Source organism: Hypanus sabinus, chromosome 19 (genome assembly GCF_030144855.1).
Source record: "Hypanus sabinus isolate sHypSab1 chromosome 19, sHypSab1.hap1, whole genome shotgun sequence".
NCBI lineage: Eukaryota > Metazoa > Chordata > Chondrichthyes > Myliobatiformes > Dasyatidae > Hypanus > Hypanus sabinus.
Window position 1 is genome coordinate 61934298 of NC_082724.1, and position 6348 is coordinate 61940645.

At 41.7% G+C, this 6348-nt stretch overlaps 1 protein-coding gene across 1 annotated transcript in view; it reads left to right on the top strand.

Annotated features, from left to right (window-relative positions):
* LOC132377975 (testis-expressed protein 264 homolog) overlaps positions 1-6348 on the top strand; it is a 440098-nt gene that overhangs the window by 143008 nt on the left and 290742 nt on the right. The window lies entirely within an intron of this gene.

A 6348-nucleotide genomic window follows, 5' to 3' on the forward strand; every position in this document is an offset into this window, starting at 1 on the left:
AAAAAATGAAGATCATTTAAAGTGCAAGCCATTGAGAGATATCAGAAATGTAAGCTAGAAGCATCTGTGTTCCAGTTGTTGACCTTTTATGTGAAGTGACAATATTCTCTCCAGTTGTAGGAAGAAACACTGCATTAGATCCAAGTGAGGATGCTTCATAAGAAATAGAAAATATTCTCATGCATAGGTAGTGGAGGTTGAGAACCATATCTAAGAGAGCTGGAGACAGAAACTCTTACATTTAAAATATATCCCTGTATGTATAGGCTGTGTTCTAATTGCAAGGCTACAGACTAACAGGGGGTTATGGGAGTGAAGGTTTTTTTTTCATCAACATGGACCAAAGAGTTTCTGTGCTGTAAATATTTATGGATGTTGAATAGATGGACATCACAATAGAGCCTCTGCCTTCATAAATTCAGGTTCAGTCCTGACCTTGAGTGCTGTCTGTGTGGAGTCTGTAGGTTGTACCTGTTGATCATGTGGGTTTTGTCAAGGTGTTCCAGTTTCCTCCCACGTCCTAAATACATGGGTGTATTAGGCTTATCGGCCTCTGTAAATTCAACCTATAGTGCAGGTGAGGGGTAGAATTAATGAGAATATGGAGAAAATAAAATAGGATTAATGTAGTATAAATGGGTAGTTGGTGGTCAGTGAGGAATAATGATGGTGCACTCTTCCTGAGGAACAGTCAGATTCAGCAATTTATAAGCTAGTTGCTATGTTTCCTAATTTGTAAGATTAAAGCGAAAATGTACTTTATTTCTGTGAAACATTTTGGTGCCTCTTGAGCTTTTTGTAAGAGCCACAGAAATTCATGTTTTTTCTTTCAGTCCTTGCATTTTCATCACTTCTGGTGCACATGCTGCTTTCCATGTTAGGTTTCTCTTGGCCAATGCCATCAGCAAAATTGCTGCTTTACTGAATTAATAACAACATCCCACGGTTGCATATTGTGAGCAGCAGGCCACCCAGTTTGATAACTATTAAGTTGTAAATACTATAACTTTAAATAACTGAATTTAGTAGATAATGCTGGGACATCTTTAATCTATATTTTCAGAGCTGATATGTGTCATCATTACTGTCTTTATCTTTGTATTTTTTGAAAGGAATACAAATTTATGATTGTTATGGGAAAGCTCAGTGCACTGTAACTGTTAAGAACCAGTGTGACATTTATTCCAGTGTACCATGTAAGCCTACTTTGTTTCTAGTAAAACACTTATGATCAAATATTGGAGTTATTTATGCCATTACTTTGTATTTGAACACAGGTGAAATACCAGAAACTAATTGATTTTCAATATTTTCTCCTTAATTTAATTTTACTACTTCAGAAGTCAAAAATTCTTAATTTTGGTGGATGCAGTTTAGCCTACTCTAGTACCTTTTTGATTCCATTATTCCAGCAAGTCTGATCACACTGTATGGTTTCTAAATTTAAAAGAGAGAATAGACTTTCTAATATATACTGTATATCTGCAGCTTGCCTTTCATCTCTCTATCCCATCACTTAGATATAAGTTATTCTAAATGTCTCAGTTTTTAACAAAACTCTTCAACCATTTTGTTATGCATTTTTTTGAGTCCCCATAATCTTTATGTTGCAAGGACGAGGCTGAGGATGAACCCAAATGCAGGACACAGGCGCAGAGGCAGAGACGTGAGGCGTTAGCACCGTCGCGACCGGGGAACCGGTATCCAGGAGAGTCTTTACATGGAGGCAAAATTTACATAAAGTATCCAGGAAATGATGTGGAGCTTAGAACCAATAGTCCTAAGGAATCTGGAAACAAGGTTTATTCACACTAGAGTCAACCAACAAACTGGCAAAGCATGGCTGTGAAGCCGGAGTTCTATCCTATGTTCGCTAATGGGAGGCAGGTGTGCGGTCATTAGTAGAACTGGGAATGGTTGGAAATCAGACGAGGGGATTAAGGCCCAATTAAGGAGGTAATGGCAAGATGGGGAATTGCCAGATGTGACCATGACACTTTACTGTAACAATCTTTTGCGTGGAACTTTGTCAAATACCTCCATGGAAGTTCAAGTACACCATAAATCCCATCTCAACTTTTTGCTACTTTCTTAAGAATATGATAGAGGATTTCAGACTTTTATGAGATGGTGAATCTTTCATTTATGGCTTCCATACAATAGTTCCAAAATATAACATAAATGAATAAAATCACATGATTAGAATTATTAGGAGTTAACCATCTGGTCCTTCAAACATGCTAAGTCATCAAGATCATGACTGATCTTCTACCTCAGGTCCATTTTCCTGCACATTCCCTGAATGAGGTCCTTTTTTTTAAGTCCTTCTCACAAACATTTGAGGTCTGGTGTTTAAGTTGGGAGAGCAGTCTCACAGACTGCTTGAACTTTATGTCCTGACATAGTCATAACCATATTGTCATTCCTCACAGTTATTGCCACAGACCTTGGGTATGAGCTGACCCATCAACAGGACTGACCAGTTTGGGTATGGGGGTACAGTGGAGAATAATGGGATACAGGTGGGATGAATTCATGCCAGGAGTCCTCAACATTGACTCCATACCCCAAAAGGTCCCATGGCATTGTTGAGGAAACCTCTTCATTACCATATACTGCCATCAGCTGAAGAATCAGTGTTCCTCCACTTTGAACAACACTCTACAGAAGAACAGAACTTAGCAAGGTGCAAAGTGTACTCTGAATTGGTGTCTTCAGTTTCCATCACCAAGAGTGGTTTGTCAGTAATATCACTAACTGAATCAGCCAATAGTGAAGGGCATGGATCTGGTGCAGGTAGTTAGTGAAGTAACACAAACCCATGATCCTGACCTCATCGGTCTACCTGTGACAGATGGATCTGTCTGCCATAGCATTGATAGAGGTGGCATGCACAATCACTGTGGACATCAAGTACTTTTGTACACCAAGGATACCCACCATTGTGTTATATGGATCTACAACTGGCTAAATGGGACTCAGAATAGACATAACAGATCAAAATTGAGTATAGCTGAGGCCCTATTGGACATCTGCAATAGCATAAATGTATGCTACCATAATCTCTAACCTCATAGCCTGTTATATTTCCCACCTACTCTTACTGTAAAACCAGGCGATCAACCCAGACTGAACAGGGAGTGCAAAATGGATACCAGGAGAAATATTACACTGAGCAGAGATCTAGCCACTTTAACCAGGATGAAGCTCCATGTGAAACATCGGCCATTGAAGTAGAGCGTCACCTGGCATGTCCCGTAAGTCTGGATCCTGCTGCCGTTGGCTCCCCCCCAGAGAGGTTTTGTTGCTTTTTGCCTTCTCATCAATAGTTGATGCTGGCAGCACGCTCACTTGAGCACTCGTGTAACATAGGAAGTGGCGCCCTAAAAGGGTGTCCATAATGAACAGTAGACGACCCAGGGAGCTGAAACCCTTGGTGTGCGTAGGTCTCTGATGTCCTGATGTGTTGGCACAGTTGAAGCTGCAAGGCAATCAGCACTTCCTAGCATTCATGATAAAGACACAGGCCCAGCATCAATTCTTTCACAGCTGTGGGCATCCTTATCTTGGGGACCTTGCTTACCGGGCTTATTGAGGCAGGGAAAGGAGGAGGAATGATACACCGCTGCCTGGCTGATTGTAGATTATCAGCCATTTTAGCATAGTACTTCATAGGTGCATTAGTGAGGGCTATGCAAAATTGATTAGGCATTTGAGGATAAGTTCAATGCCTTCTATGCTCACTTTGACCACCAGAACAGGGAGGAACCATTGTGCACCCTCAATTCTCCCAATGATCCTTTGGTCTCAGTATCTGAAGATGATGTGTGGGCTGCCTTCATGAGAGTGGATCCAGGAAAAGCATCCGATCTGGATGGAGTACCTGGCTGAGTACTGAAGACCTGTGCCAACCAACTGGCTGGTGAAGTCACGGATATCTTCAACCTCTCGCTCCGGCACTGTGTGGTACCGACCTGAGTCAAGCAGGCTACAATCGTACTGGTGCCCAAGAAGAGTGTGGTAACCTGCCCAAGTGACTGTTGCCCAGTGGCACTTACGTCCTCAGTGACGAAGTGTTTTGAGAGGTTGGTGTTGAAGTACGTCAGGATGGTGCTCCAATTTGCCGCCAAAGCAACAGGTCTACAGCAGATGCTATCTTGATGGCTGTTCACACAATCCTGGAACATCTGGACAACAAAGATGCATACATCAGGATGCTCTTTATTGATTATAACTTGGCATTTAACACCATCATCCCCTCAAAGCTAATCAGTAAACTCCAAGACCTCGGCTTCAATATGCTCTAGTGCAATTGGATCCTGGATTTTCTCACTTGTAGACTCCAGTCAGTTCGGACTGGCAAAAACCTCTCCTCCACAATCTCCGTCAGCAATGTGTACTTATCCCCCTACTCTACTTGCTTTACGCCTATGAATGTGTGATTAAGACCATAAGACAAAGGAGCAGAAGTTGGCCATTCGGTCCTTCGAGTCTGCTCCGCCATTTTATCATGAGCTGATCCATTCTCACATTTAGTTCCACTCTCACCATAACCTTTGATGCCCTGGCTACTCAGATACCTATCAATCTCTGCCTTAAATACACCCAATGACTTTACCTCTACTGCCGCCCGTGGCAACAAATTCCACAGATTCACCACCCTCTGGCTAAAAAAATTTCTTCTCTTCTCTGTTCTGAAAGGGCACCCTTCAATCCTTAAGTCATGCCCTCTCATACTAGACTCCCCCACCATGGGAAACAACTTTGCCACATCCACTCTGTCTATGCCTTTCAACATTCAAAATGTTTCTATGAAGTCCCCCCTCATTCTTCTAAACTCCAAGGAGTACAGTCCACAAGTGGTCAAATGTTCCTCATATGATAACCCTCTCATTCCCGGAATCGTTCTAGTGAATCTTCTCTAAACCCTCTCCAATGTCAGCACATCCTTTCTTAAATAAGGAGCCCAAAACAACACACAGTAAAGTACAGTTCTAACACCATATACAAGTTTGCTGACAACACTACTGTTGTGGGCTGTATCAAAGGGGCTGATGAATCAGCATACAGGAGGGTGATTGAGGATCAGAGGTGGAGAGGATGAGTAACTTAAAATTCTTGCATGTCACTATCTCAGAGGACCTGTTCTGGACACCTCATTTAAATATCATTGCGAAGAAAACACGATGGTGCCTCTACTTCTTCAGGAGTCTGCGGGGGTTCAGCAAATCATCGAAAACCTTAGCAAACTTCTATTGATGTGTGATGTAAAGTGTGCTAACTGGCTGCAGCATGGCCTGGTATGGGAACACCAATACCTTTGAGCTGAAAATCCTACAAAAGGTAGTGGATTTGGCCCAGTACATCATGGGTAAAATCTTCGCAACCATTGAGTACATCTACATGAAACATAGCTGTAGAACACACCACCAGGTTCAAGAGCAGTTACTACCCCTCAGCCAACAGGTTCTTGAATAAAAGAGGATAGCTACACTCACTTAAGGATTCATTTAAGAACTCTGATATTGTTATTTCGTGCTCATTATTTATTGCTATTTATTTATATTTGCATTTTCAGTTTGTTTACAGTTCACAGTTACTGTTCTATAGATTTGCTAAGTATGCCTTCAGAAAAGGAATCTCAGGGTTGTATATGGTGACATGTCTGTACTCTGATAATAAATTTCACTTTGAACTTTGATGAAGCGTTCTTTAAAAATAAAACAAGGATGGTGATTTCCCAGGAGAGACAGCATGTTGTCCATTAGCTCCGATGGCTTATCATTGCTGAGGCTGAGCAAGGAGAGCAACTGTTTAGCGCAGGGGTCCCAACCTTTTTAGCACCATGGACCGGTTTAATATTCACGATATTTTTGCGGACCGGCCGACGGGGGGGGGGGGGGGGTGTTTAATCACGACCAGAATATAGGTGATAAGCCAACTATAAGTCACTTATAAGTGACTAATACACTCAATTTTGTTTCTAAAAGGGTTTATCTAACAAATTTAATATTAAACACACAGTGCAGATTTTCCTCGCATGAATATAAGAAGTCACTTACAAATCAATAGCATCATAACATTTTAAGTAATGTTTGGCTATTAAACACACAGTGCAGATTTCCTCGTTTGAACAAATAACATCATTGTAACACACCAATATCGGTGAATCAGTGCGAGCCCTGGACTTGTTTCCCTGCAACAAGACGGTCCCATCGAGGGGTGATGGGAGACAGCGATACTCAAAGGGGTTCCTTATGTCCAGTCTATTCTGCAATTCTGCTATCAGACTCCTCAATACCCAGAGCCTGGACTGACACCTTACTGCCCCATTGTCTTGTTTATTAT